Raw genomic sequence first — 16,078 nt, forward strand, 5'->3', positions numbered from 1 at the left:
CTCAAGTTCATGTGTTTGCATGTAATTTGTCCAATAAAGTCTGCTTCTGGATCGGAGATATAACCAGATGGTTTGGATATTTGGTTGAAGACACTTCAAATGCTCATGGAAATATAAAGAAAAATACTTCAAGACCATATATTTGCTTGCTTTTGTTCATAATTTTAAAAAGGAATCATCAATGGTATGATTGAATGGCTGTACTGTCTAAATAGCTATTTGATGATCGAGAATTGATTCAATTTAATTGATTTAAAAAGAAGACCTTTGGAAATGAAATATTTCCTGAAAAGGGAATTTTGCATTTGAATTATTTGGAACAAAGAAAAAGTTCCAGTGAAATATAATTGAGGTCATGTTCTTTCTTTCATATCACAAAAAAAATTAAAATATTACAATATTTAAATTTCTTGACAGAGGAAAAATAGCATTGGTAATACAATAAAATGTAACAAACAGTATTATGGCAGATATTGTTGTCTTTGAAGGTAAAACGCCCTTTGAGATGGTCCCTGATGTCTAGGCCTCGTCTTACCTGTTGCCAGCTAATTTGGGGCAAGGCCTGATCACATGAAATCTCTTAATTACAATCTCAAGTGTATTTACCATAAAAATATGCAGTAAAAATTATGGTATGATTGTCTAGTTAGAAAGCATTGCTTATTGTTGGATAACAACTTCTTAAGTGTATTTTAATTTTAAATGTGACTTTAGTGCCCCATATTTTCAAGGTTATATATATAAAATGAATATCTGTAGGCCTTGAGTACACATGTGGGCTTTGCCCCTGGTGGTCACCATCTATCACAAAGGCACATATGTCTACTCATTGTCAGGTTCAATTAGTAGTAAAACTGTCCAGCTGGGTGTATACAGCTCAAGATTTTGTCTTTGTATATGTTCAGTGACTTCAAATCACATGTTTTCAAGTACATATTTTCCCTTTTAAGAGCGCCTCCTCTAATAAGGGCGCCCCCACGTTTTTTGCTGAAAAAAATCAACTAATTTCATACAATTTTTTGTACCAGATTGTTACAATTTGTCTTAGCAGACGCCGATAAAATACTATTTCACATCAATCTGATGCTTAACAGATATCCGATCAGCTATAAATTTATTGCATTAGGACATCTTTGCCAAGTGTTTACATATAGAAACAGCAAGAAAAAAAACATATCACTTTAATGCCCCACACACATGTATGGATGAAGACTAACTGGCAACAACATTTTAGCAATGTCTATACAGGTTTTATGAATACTTATTGTGTATCTATGATAAAGGTTCCTGAATAACAGGAATGTTATCATTTCTAAGCATTTTATTGTGTGCTCTTTTCGGTATTTCCCATCTGCCACAAAACGAAAAGTTGCGATCGAAAGCACCGTCCACCATTTTGTGTACGCAAATATGGTAAACAAACAGGCTAGCATGAAATGCCAAAATTCCGTGAAACAGACATATTTAACCAATGTTTGATACTTCTGGTGCATACATTTCTATGACCGGCCCTCGTGGCTGGTCATAGCACTTGCATAATCATACATAATGATTATGCTTAGTTTACACTAAAAATATAATGTCCAATCCGTACTGCCAGTTCCTCATATTTATTACTTAGGGTTCCACAATTTTACATCATCAGCATCTCACATTCACCAATTGCACTCCATGTTTTATATATATATATTCCAATGGTCTTACTATAACCTTTTGTCACTTCTAGAACTTCTCAAACTACTAGTCTCTCTGGAACTGTATTTTGGGCTCTAAGACCTTACTATACAAGTCCCTGCAACACCTGGTAGAAGACACCCTAATCAGACTCCCTAAGGATCTCTAGGTTTTGCCTGACAGGCCTAGTCTGTGTTTCTGATACATCTTTATCCTAATATATTAATGAAACCATACAGTACACAACCAATATAAAGGTTGCAAATTAAAGATAACTTTATCTTCTTTCTTATGATGTAGAAAATATATAGAACTATTATTAATTACAAATGTTACATTAGAAATACTGACTTTCACACACTAAACATTACTGTAAAAGCTATACAGCTTCCAAACTATACTGCCTATAGAATTGTAACTCAGTATATCAATAATACACATCTTGCTGTATCCAATGCTTAGTAAATTACATTATTCACTATTATAATTCTTTACTTATTACTTGTTTTAAGTGTATAAAACGAAACACATTTATTTTAGCTCTTACTGAGACCTGCTATCATGTGGTCACCACGGGGGTCAACCCTTCCCTTCAGCCAGGGGTACTGACTCAGCATGGTCCCTCTATCCTGACACTACACAGTGGACAGTCTAACTCTCTTATCTATATGTATAGATATAATTACTGTGTCTAATTTAACCTAATGCTATCTGTCATATACGCCCTTACACCATTTAAATTTGTTCCACAAATTTGCTTTATATGTACATAATATTTGTAAAATATCATTTCTATTTTATCTGTTTCTCACTCTTGCATTCCAATTCTCAACATAATATATAATCATGTATAATAATTTCATAAGTATATTGTATAGACATGCAAAAATTAACTCATTTTGCTTGGTGACAGTTCGTTTTCCATGAGCTGTAGAACGTTCGATAAAAATGCTCAATTTAATATATATTCTAGTGCTGTATTACTGAAACTGTCCGTGTTTTTTTTAGCACTATATATATTCACTTTTGTCCATACATTGACATATTCACAACCACTTCAATTCCACGATTGAAAATATAGCGTTTAAGCTCACATTTGAAACTGTTCATGTTTCATATCATTGAGTAACAACAAATTGCACACAAATTGTAGGTTCCATGCAACGTTCTTAAACAAAATAGATTTTGAGTGATAGAACAAAAAGATAGGACAAGTCCTAAATCATCTCAGCACTGAGAGTAAGTGTTCATCTATCTATTGAATAAAACGTTACAATACAGCTATTTATACTGAATTCTTCCCAAAGCTGTTTGGCTTTCCAGAACAATACTAACTGGTGTTCTTATAACTATTTCTCTATAGCTATATACATTGTATACATGTATCCTACATGCCTCAGTACCACATATTCCTGTGTACTACTTATATCTCCAAGACTTATTATATCCCATGAACATAACTGAGGTGATTACTCAAACTTTGTTCTATTACTATTACTTATTTCTACCGGTAGTTTTATATTTAAGTATTAACCCTTCCAGTACCCTTCTGTACCTAGGTTAGCGGATACTCTCTGTACCCTCAGACACACCTGTACCTGGATATGTCCCTGAACGGTTTGAGTATTTATATCAGCACAATTATACAATACATTTGATATGTAATATTCAAAGGGATTTTACTATCGTATTCTCAACAAAATAAACCTATAACTAAAGCAGGGCTCAAAATACTAAAATCCTAACAGTTAAAAAAAAAACAAATGTTACCCCAAAGTTTCCGAATATTTTGTGCACAAATTTCGTAAATAATTCTGAAACTGCTAGAAATCCTAGAACTCAAGTTGCTAAAGCTCAAGATCTATCAGTATGAGAAAAGGATATAAAGTCTATTTAGTACTTTCTGGTGCCCATATATACCTATATGCATATATTTTATACCTACATACTCTTCTTTATACCACTATCTTACATGGTTGTGTGTCAATTATACGCTACATCAAAACAAAAATAATAATCATACAATACTAGAGGAATGGCATTTTTCTAATTTTTTTTTTTAACTACTCTATATATACACTACAACTTCTTTTTATGGAGTGTACCTGACAGTGTCTCTATTTGATCTGGTGCCTTGTAACATTGTGCTTTCCCTTGCCGGTGATGCTGGGGTACCCTACAGATGGTCCTTGTTCTTTTTGAACGATCCACTGTCTCTTGTGATGAGTGCTTATTCCCCAAGCTAAACACCACAACCAGTTTCCTTGTGGTCATATATAAGACACAGGCGACTATCCACATGATGATACCAACTCCTGACAGCTTGTTACTGTCCCTTGGTATAACAGGTTCCATGGTTTTCTTCCTTGTGAACCGAGTCTGGATCTTGTAGCTTCCACATCGAATTGCCTTTATGTCTGACCCATAGATGAATTTGAATGTACTGGAATGTCGTTTGAGATCCATTATGTTCAGGTAAATGGTACGAAACTGTTCAAGAATGATGTCATAGAAAACAATGCCACATGGGTTTGGTGCATCTGTGAGGATGGCTCCATCTTTGCAAACGGAGGCTCTTTCCATCCCATCCAGGAAACCAATAAACTTGTACTTCACCATACAGAATGTATAGACTGTAGTGTTCTCCACAAGGAAGGGGTTATGATCACACCGAAGGATTCTGTCCTCTGCCATATCCATCAGGGGAAGTTAATTAAGTGAATTTGAAGATATCAACATTTTTCTCCTTTCAATATTCTAGCACTACACACCATTTTCCTGTGGATCCTTTTTATTATGCAGCTGCAGGTGTTACATGCTGCCCCGGAATTCTCCACCACTGTATGACCGGCCCTCGTGGCTGGTCATAGCACTTGCATAATCATACATAATGATTATGCTTAGTTTACACTAAAAATATAATGTCCAATCCGTACTGCCAGTTCCTCATATTTATTACTTAGGGTTCCACAATTTTACATCATCAGCATCTCACATTCACCAATTGCACTCCATGTTTATATATATATATTCCAATGGTCTTACTATAACCTTTTGTCACTTCTAGAACTTCTCAAACTACTAGTCTCTCTGGAACTGTATTTTGGGCTCTAAGACCTTACTATACAAGTCCCTGCAACACCTGGTAGAAGACACCCTAATCAGACTCCCTAAGGATCTCTAGGTTTTGCCTGACAGGCCTAGTCTGTGTTTCTGATACATCTTTATCCTAATATATTAATGAAACCATACAGTACACAACCAATATAAAGGTTGCAAATTAAAGATAACTTTATCTTCTTTCTTATGATGTAGAAAATATATAGAACTATTATTAATTACAAATGTTACATTAGAAATACTGACTTTCACATACTAAACATTACTGTAAAAGCTATACAGCTTCCAAACTATACTGCCTATTGAATTGTAACTCAGTATATCAATAATACACATCTTGCTGTATCCAATGCTTAGTAAATTACATTATTCACTATTATAATTCTTTACTTATTACTTGTTTTAAATATAAAACAAACACATTTATTTTAGCTCTTACTGAGACCTGCTATCATGTGGTCACCACGGGGGTCAACCCTTCCCTTCAGCCAGGGGTACTGACTCAGCATGGTCCCTCTATCCTGACACTACACAGTGGACAGTCTAACTCTCTTATCTATATGTATAGATATAATTACTGTGTCTAATTTAACCTAATGCTATCTGTCATAATATCACATCTTTTGAATACATTCTGGGTTATAGTAAGTTTCAGAAAAATAGGAAACTAAAAGCAAGATGACTAGATCTGTTTCATAAAAAAACATCTTAAAATGGTCTCAAAAAACGACACCCGCTAAGCAATTTACCGGCGCCGGGAGCCCTCATTAAGGAAAATTCGGTAGTTTGTAATTGTACATAAACAAATTGTGTTATGTAATTATTGAAATGAAAATGGAATTAAACTCCTTAAATATGATTTACTGCGTGCATGGTTTTGATAGTCAAATGTTTGAATTGAAGAGTTTCATGTGACGCAACGTAATCGTTTCTGGGCACGCGATGGTCAAATGTATAGTCTTGAGGATGTGGTATTACACAGTACTGTCATACATGTGGCTACATGACCATATTACAGGACTAATCCTAAACAATCAGCAGATAACCAACATTATTATCTGGGGTATTATCACACCAATAATACTGTTTCAACATACAACTATTAATATAAGTCCAGTAGACCCCTGATAATCCATACGATAACACTCTCAATCTGGACGGAAATGTCGGCAAACAGATTACAGGTAACATTACATATCAAAGAACACAAGATTTGGCAATCCGGAAAATTCACAATCCGGACGGTTTAAACGGAGATGGAGGGTGTCTGTATTAGATTAAATCTCAGTATTGTAGAGGCACATTATTCATCCTATGGTAATAATGCACCATGCATGAGGATCTGCTTTGAGAGGAAGTTTGAGGAACGCTTATGAGGATATTTATTTAAATCAAATTTTGCTGTCACTAAAAATAGGAGGCAGTGTTTTTCAGTCACTGGAAGGATTTACAACCATATTTCCTTTGTTATTGAAAACTACCTGTCATAAACTTGTAAATTTTCAAAAGAGCATTATAGACAAATGAATGTATGCAAAGATACATTTTTATCAAAATTAGAAATATTTATTATCCAATTATTACAATGATGTAATTATGCGTAATTAAGTTGTGTTAAATATCATATGTACAGTGTTTTTCCTGCCTATATTATTTGGGGCCGAAATAAGGCCCCATTCCCAATTGCATTTATTTTTTATTTTTTTCCAAATCTATGTCTAAATTTCCCAAATCAGTGAGTTGACGCCTATTTCGTGTGACAAAACAAAAAAAAATTCTGGAAATTTCAAGTCTGAACGTCATATTTTAGTATACATTCTTACACTTGATACTTAGAGAAGGATACCGTTTGTTTATTTCTACCTTTTCCAAAATTTCAATAAACACCGTTGAAATTTTTCATTTCATACTTTTATGACACAAAGTTTCCCAATTTCCTCCAAATTGACAATTTCCCAAAATGCCCAGGAAAAACACTGATGTATGCAAAATAGGAAAGCTTAGGTAGCATCTAGAACACACCTAATTTCAACAAGAAAATATTGCGCAAATGGACTGCTGATTTATTTGTTGAACATTATATTACAACAGGACTGTTTCCCCAATTCACATGTTTGGCGATGACATGTGTACTGGACCTTTGGATATACATCTGTGTATTCAAACATGGGTCCCTTTTGTGTATAAATGGTTCACCACAGGTTGTAGGTAAATGGTCTTAGTTATGAGCGATGAGGTTATTTACCTAGCTAATGTATACTGTACTAGCAAACTACAGTCTAGTGTAAGCACACATCATACTTGTACTAGTCTTGAGGGAATCCTTCCTCATTAATTCAAAATAAAATATACCTTTGTCAGTGTTTCAAACATTTTGTTAAAATTACAGCATGAAGTGAAACCAAATGATATGGAGTAATGTACATGCAGTTACATACATGTATACATCATATAGCATAAATTACAAAAAGCAAGCAATCTGCAACTTTAAGCACTAGTCCGATGCCCACGACTAGTAATTTTACAGCCGGACTAGTGCCAATTGTAAGGAACTAGTCTGATTGGACTAGTGGCTCCCCATTCGATTGATATCGTTAAATGCTTATACATTTACAAGAGCAGTGGTCAATTGCATTTTCAACACATGTTGAATGCATTCTTTATGTGATTATTTCAGTCTGGATCAGCATTTTGTTAGAAATTGTTCACGAAAGCATCCAGACTGCTATGACTGAATTTGAAGTACTGAAGCAAAACGGCTGTATATTTAACTTGGACTAGTGATTAAATAGTCATACTAGTAAAATTTTAGGGTTTACTAGTCCAAATAACTAGCAGCGGGGAAAAAATGGGCGTCACAGACTGAGCAAGCTAGAACACAAACAAGAATAGGGCTTGCTTCACACAAGTTTGTAAATACTGAATCTGCATGGACAGACTAGCTTACAAGATCATCATTTTTAATGATATAATTTATATATTTGGCATTATAAGACATTATAATCTTATATCATGCCATGGGTATAATACACACCTCAGTTATATAATTATACATATTGCAGGGGATCCGGATGTCATATGAGGTTGTAATAAGTTGCATAATGATAATCTTATCAACTTACAACTCTGGCTGACAAGACTAAATCACCATGATCTGTTGTTTTTTCCTCACATTGAATTATTTTGTAGATATCCATGGTTACTAGCTACTGACATGCTAATGAAGTCACCAAATTGATGGTGTTTTTTGTCTAATGTCTCGCGCCAGTAATTGTGATGGACCAGCCCTGTTGGACACGTTATTGATTCGGAACGAGGGTAGAAGTATAGAGCGAGATAGAGTCACAGGAATACTCCACAACATATTGCTGTTTTTTCCATGCATGCTTTTAGGTTTTTACTTTTCGCACAAGATCCATGCATAGAGTCACACATCTTTTCAAATGAGTCAGCTGTGGAGGAAAGGAGCTTTCTACTGTCTATGGTCGGAAAAATCAATTTTTTTTTTCTTTCTCTAACACCTTGGGTGACGACAGAATGGGCTTGAGATGTCTTTACATAAGAAAGGAAAATTCACACATGTAGGAATTGGAGCAGAGAGAAGTTCTGGGCTTATATGATCATAAATTCAATGTAATCAGATTTTACCAGAACTTCCCTGAAACAGCTGGAGAGCTTAACTGCAAGCTATACTAGTTGCACTAAGCTTTCTATCCACAAGCCACACTGTACTGAACAAGCATTATTTCCCTGGTAGCAGAGGGAATTCTTATTCAATTATTGAAAATCCGAAAACATTTTTTTCTAACTAGCTATCTTCAACAAGATTTATTTCATGAATGAATTAATGGTTTAAATATCCAAAATAGGAAAATGTCAGATAAATTTTGAAAAGTAATGTATATCTTGATGTCTATTTGTTGTGGTATAAGGTTCACATGTCAAAAGTTTCTTTTTTCCTTTTGTTTATGTTGATACCATTATAAAGTTAGTAAAAATACTTTTTTTTTCAAATCATTTTTTCTGTATGAATGATTTAGTGTATACATGCAAATTGATGTAACGTGTCATGAATAGATATGTATGTAGGTTTGCAATATGTTTATTTGCAAATGATTTTCATCATTGATTGTTAGTGTTGCAGAGAATGTGATTTCATAATCATTTTGCCGTTTTGAGAAAAGAAACTTTAAATCTTATCCTTAAAGACGCTCCACCGCCGACAGAATATAAACAATACTCATCATTTGAATGTTCAATAATTGGTGTTTAATCGTGAATGTATATGTACTGCATTCTATTATATATGGGATATTGTGCCATGGATTTTTTTTTGGGATGCAATTAATTATCTAAAATATTCTTATCTTGAAGTAAAATGAGAAGCTTAAACTTTTCAATGGTAGTAATAATTAATGTAAAGTAAGTAACTTTTGTAACTGAATAAAACTACTTATTCGTCTGCTCCTGTTTTTGATAGAGAAAAATACCATTTGTCAGCAGTGGAGCATCTTTGATATGTTTACAAAAAAAATGTCTTGAAGTCAAAACGATAATTCCAAAAAAAGTAATGAATATGATACATTATATATAGACCAGATCAACTTTGAACATTTTACTGGGATCAGCAACCATCTGTTTCCAGCATTAAATCAATACTGGCGTTCTATTGGGTATTTTAACTAGTTCAATTTTATTGATTATTTGTTGTTGTTTTTTCCTCAACAGAATAAGCCTGTCTGACTATGTTAAGATAAAAAATAATGATGTCAATAATCTGAATAGATATTAAGTGAAAATTAAAGATTATTATATCAAAGCAATAAATATTTCCATTACTTGTCATATTATTTTTTCTGTGAATCTGAACTTGCAGTAATATCAGGAAATATGTGTTTGCATTTACTAAGGGCTAAAAATGAACTTTACATACACAAAAATTTGTTTGAAATAATTAAAATATAATAACCATGATTGATATATGTGCAGAGTGATCTTTTATTGGTCTATGCATTTTTATTAGATAGTCGAACAAGACAAGTTGTATTGGTAGGTATTTCTTAAAGTTTGAAGTCATATAGAAAATAATGAAAGAACATATGTGTCATGCTGAAAACCCCATTACCACCTAATAAAAGCAAGAATCCTAGTTCAATGTTTACTTTTAATTCAGTTTGAATTCTTGACCTTAAAAGAAAGTGTGTCCCCATTTGACAAGTGCTGCCAGCCTAAATGCCTGTACAGTGAACTGAATGCTGAATATGTGCTGGCCCAGTCCTAGTTTTCACTGTGAAGAATCAATATCACAAAGTCTGTTGTAATCAGGTGTGTTTTCAAAGGGCTCTGCCATGCTAACATTCCTTTGTTTCACTCGGGGGCTGTCTCAAAGGGTATTATTGCCAAACTCGAATTACACAAAAAAAAATTTAGTAGAAATGTTTTTGATATATAAGCAGGTACGTTTACATGAGAAGCAGCCCGATGATCTGGAATTAAGAAAAAAGCCCACCATGTAGATAGCAAGGCTGGAAAAATTATCTTTATTCTGGAAATGTTTTGATAACCTTTGACATAACTTTATTACTCATGTCGGCAAGCAGACAGTTTTTTTTTCTTTGAAAGACCTAGCTAGCTGATGTAGATAAGAAAGTAAAAATAAAGGCAAATTGTAGTTGCTAGTTCCTTTCATAAAGAAATAAAAGCAACTTATAAAAATAGACTAGAAAACAAACATTTGTTTAATAAATTAGATAACAATATGTTTTCTTCTGGAAATGAGGTATGGGTAAAACTTAATTCAAGATGAACTGATTACAATTGTGGATAATAATTTTGGAAATTATTAATAATTCATAGATCTGCTACAAGGTAATTATAAACAATGACTTTTAAAATGTAAATATTAAATGAGATTAATAATTTTGTATAGACACCAGTGTTATTACCTGACCATTATTAAAAAAAATCAGTGTTCTATATTTACATGGAATAAATGAAGGACAAGATTTAATTTCCTTCACATGTAAAAAACAAAAAAAAGCCAATATATTACGAAACGAAAAATTTTAGATTTGAGAAACTTTTCAAAAGGACATAATTAGGCATTTATTTATAAGCCTGATGCCCATTCCATTTGATGTTTATTTATAATTATAAAGACAAAGAAATCTCGTTGAAATAGAAAAATTAGTACATTTTTGAAAGTGATAAATGTAACACTTGCCTAAGTGTAAATAATTAATAAAACCAAGTAACTGTTAATTGTCTTTGAGTGACATATGGTTGACAACGGCTTGATAAATCACAGTTATGCTAATGTAATTTATCTCGACCTTTCATTGCGCTCCTCCTTATATGGAATTCCCATTGATTTTACCAACAAAGGATCAATCATTGTTTAAGCCTTGATAAACATCATCTATCACAATTATAAGAACATCAAAATCTGCGGGAGAAATATAGACTGGAAGCTAGCCTCTGATCATCAGCTGGGATAGAGCATATATCTTTGTGCCTTTGTAATTTTATATATATGTAGCTGGCTGCAATAAAATTTGCATGTTTTCTTCAAGTTCAGTTAGTTGCAAAGTTAATTAATGGGTAAATGTTTTGAGCCAAGTTTAATTCTAACAGAAAATTAAGACATTGAACATATGTTATTATATATATTTTCCCTAATAAGGGCGTCGTGTGCAGGTAATATTGGGCTGGGTGATCATGATCAGCCAGGGGATGGTGTTACTATCTGTGATCATTTTCAGAAGGTTTTCTTGGGATTTTCTTCTCCTTCATGTTTCTAATAGATTATAGCCGACTTTTAAAATCTTTAGTTAGGTTAGAACTTTTTTTCCCAGAAGCATATATAACACCTGATATATTAAATGTGTCTTGTTTCACGGAATTCTGATATTTCAGGCTCATTGTAAGATAATATAAGTATATATGAACAAGATGGAGGACAGCGCTTTCAATACTTTTGTTTTGTACCTAGGATAGATATGTTGAAAAGAAGCACATTAAAACACTTAATAGAAATGGCACACATCAAATTGAACTTGCCGTTTTTTCTGCATCAACATTTAGTTAATGAGTCCAAAGTTTTAATTTGTTCCATACCATTACTATATATGACGGCATGACATCAAGGTTTTAAGCATCATATATTTATGAAACAATAATTCATCTGTGCCTGCAATGACATAAATCGTCCCAAGCGACGTACATATATGCATACTCTATAGCATAATTTGTATGAAATACATTGAAATTTATCGCCAAAAATTGTCCTTATCATCAGGTAAAGGTATATGACAGAAACGTGGCAACGTTTTGAGGATTTTATCACTCCATTTGAATTATTTATTACTTTACTACATAGCTTTTTGTTAGTAAGATAGTCAATGAATTGTTAATTACATGTTAATGAATTTTCATTGATTATTGATTTATTGATTTGTAATCGGTGGCCTGTCTTACTTACTGTCATCACTAGGAGATAGTAAAGTCTGAAATTACTACGTTTTATCTGAATTATTCAGACTTTCCTTGTGGAATCAGACTAGTTTTATTATATTCAGACAAATTCTGAAGATTCAGACACGTATTTTTAAATTCAGATAAGTCGCCTAGAATTCAGACAAATGTAATCTAAAATTCAGACAAATGTCATCTAAAATTCAGAGTTGTCGCTGAAGATATTGGCTCCCTGCCAGCAGTCACCGTCGATTAGGTACTGGCCCCCCTGCCAGGGTCGGTCACGGCTGAGCGCACGGCTTACCTGTGTTTCAGCTAGCCAGAACTGGCCAAGTGCCAGGTCCCAGCATGAGCTACCGGTTACCGAGACATCAATCTGTCATGGTAGTATGTCAGGTGAATGGAGTGAAGCTTGTTAAATTAATCTCAAATTAAATCATTCTGAAACAGATATGTTGTCTTGCTATTGTTTTTTTTTCCCATTACAATTGCAAAATTCCAGTGTGACCTACCGGTTGCAGGGTATAAGTAATGGTACTGTATTTAATCAGGTAAGAGAAGTGAAGTTTTTGTAACGTAATCTGAATAAAATTCATTCCGAAAACTGAAGCATTGTCTTGTTGTTGTTGTTTGTAAATAAATAAAACTGCCAAATCCCACTGTGAACTACCGATATCCGGGGCATAAATCATGGAAATATATCAGGTAAAAGGAGTGAAGTTTTTGTGAAAGGATCTGAATAAAATTCATTCCGTATTTAAACAGAAAGTATTGTCTTGCTGTTGTTTGTAACTAAATAAAACTGCCAAATCCCAGTGTGAACTACCGATATCCGGGGCATAAATCATGGAAATATATCAGGTAAGAGAAGTGAAGTTTTTGGAAAAGAATCTGAATAAAATTAATTCCGGAATGTAATATAAAAATTGTCTTGTTGTTGTTTGTAACTAAACAAAACTGTCAAATCCCAGCGTGAACTACCGATTGCCGGGGTATAATTAATGGTAGTATATCAGGTAAGAGAAGTGAAGTTTTTGTAAACGGATCTGAATAAAATTCTTTCCGGAATTAAACGGATGTATTGTGTTGTTGTTTGTAAATAAACTGCCAAATCCCAGCGTGAATTACCGAATGGTAGTATATCAGGTAAGAGAAGTGAAGTTTTTGTGAAAGGATCTGAATAAAATTCATTCCGTATTTAAACAGAAGTATTGTCTTGCTGTTGTTTGTAACTAAATAAAAATGCCAAATCCCAGCTTGAACTACCGATTGTCGGGATATAAGAAATGGTAGTATATCAGGTAAGAGAAAAGAAGTTTTTGTGAAAGGATCTGAATAAAATTCATTCCGTATTTAAACAGAAGTATTGTCTTGTTGTTGGTAACTAAATAAAAATGCCAAATCCCAGCGTGAACTACTGATTGTCGGGTTATAAGAAATGGTAGTATATCGGGTAAAAGGAGTGAAGTTTTTGTAAAAGGATTTGAATAAAATTCATTCCGTAATTAAACTGAAGTATTGTCTTGTTGTTGTTGTTTGTAACTAAATAAAAATGCCAAATCCCAGCGAGAACTACCGATTGCCGGGGTGTAATTAATGGTAGTATGTCAGGTAAGAGAAGTGAAGTTATTGTAAAAGAATCAGATTAAAATTCATTCCGGAATTAAAGTATTGTCTTGTTGTTGTTAGTAACTAAACAAAACTGTCAAATCCCAGCGTGAACTACCGATTATCGGGGTATAATTAATGGTAGTATATCAGGTAAGAGAAAAGAAGTTTTTGTGAAAGAATCTGAATAAAATTAATTCCGGAATTAAACAGAAGTATTGCCTTGTTGTTGTTTGTAACTAAATAAAACTGCCAAATCCCAGCGTGAACTACCGATTGCAGGGTATATAAGTAATGGAAATGTATCAGACCTTATAACTGTTCAGATATAGACTTGCTGATCATAGATGTGATAAAAGTGAACATCTGATGGTCCGTGCAAGATTTAGACTATTAGGGTTGATGCATGTCGATCATCATAGAATCATGATGCAGAGTACGTGTTTAAGCATTTTAGCTTCACCTTGTTAAATGAATTCAATATCTGTATACAATACCTGTGACCACCTTGTACCCCCTGCAGAGAGGTGTCCGACTGGTATACACACGTGCCAGGCGACAGGCTTTACCTGACAAAACACAGCGAGTGTTCACAGTCCTCGTGGAGCCTGCGTTATAAAATGAAGTATTTCGCCTGCAAAATGCTAACTAACTTTTCAGTACGATAGACCAAATACTAAAAAAAGACAACATGGATTGTACAGGAATATACCTGGTAATAGAGTTTAGAACTTGACTGCGTTTTTATTCCATTCCAAAAGATTTTATTGTCAACAACAAAAGTATTATATTTATTCATACAAGATGGTATATACACTGGGTTGGACATTAGGCTAAGCCTATATTTGTCTTCATTTTTGCTGTGTTATGACGACCCTTCATGCTTATGCAAGTGTATGTTATGTTTCGTCTGATATAACTTTCTACAATACAAACATTTTGATATTACTTTCTACAATACAAGCATTTTGATATTACTTTCTACAATACAAGAATTTTTAAGATATATTTATAATATGAATCTGCTATAAAATGCTTCTCTTCCGAGATTGGGAGGAATTTTCAGTCGATAAAGCGCCGTTTCAAACCAGACCTACAACGAAGACAAAGCCTGCAGATACCTTTAGCAGATAATTCATTGGATACTCAGTATGTGTGATGTTTTTCTAATATACACAACCTGTCACACCTACCGGTCTGAGGTAATCGGTACATATTTAGGGTTAGGGTTTGATTGATTGATTGATCATATTTAGGGTGAGATGTGATCTAATTATTACTCAGGAGAGGGGTAATTACCGTTGGTAACAATGACAACCTGCAATAGAATGTTAAGGTAATTATATAATTATGGTGATCCGTGTGACCTGACAGAGAAAGCAGTCTATATACACACAGAATATTGTTTCAAAAGTAATCTTACATCGCCGACTATATAAAAAAATCAATCAACCCTCCATTCGTCTTGTATTTATCTTGCCACATTCTCCTCTTTTTTGACTAGGTCAATGTTAATAATGACCAATTGAATTGCGTTATATACAATAATATAAATAACCGTTGTAATCTATTCTTCTATCCATCAGTAGTCATTTTGGCCCCGGCGTCATCGCTATACCACGGGACCTCTACACTCTGGAAATAAAAAGAAAACAATAGATGTAAACAAACATGTAGACGAACACGTTGGGTAGTGTTATTTCGGACTGAAGAAGGCCCTATAGTGCCAGAAATATATATTCCATAGAAATGATTTTGATTTTACTTTGAATTTATTTTGGCCTTTTATTTCGGATTATTAATATACTAGCTTTATACCGTTTTTCCTCATTATGAAAAAAAGAAAACAAAATAATATGAAATGTAAAATTAACATGACTGGTTAATTTCTTATCGTAAAGCCAGCAATACATTATGTATTCTGTTAAGTATCCAACGATAAAGCAGCTTGGTAAAATCACATAGTATTTTCTTATCATATTCGTAAAAATTACGGTTATATTACAAATAGTAAAGTTATGTTACGAGTTGTAAAGTAAATTACGACTTTTTCTCAAGCCTGGCCCGGAGGCTATATTCTTCACCGGGAGGTGTGAAGACTCCTGCTGTGCGACCATGCCTCGCTGGCACAGCTACTTTACCTGTGTCCGGCCGGCTAACTGGTCGGTCAACGTCCCAATATTCTTACTGTGGGCATTTCTTG

This window comes from Argopecten irradians, chromosome 11 (genome assembly GCF_041381155.1).
Source record: "Argopecten irradians isolate NY chromosome 11, Ai_NY, whole genome shotgun sequence".
In the NCBI taxonomy this organism is placed as follows: Eukaryota; Metazoa; Mollusca; class Bivalvia; order Pectinida; family Pectinidae; genus Argopecten; species Argopecten irradians.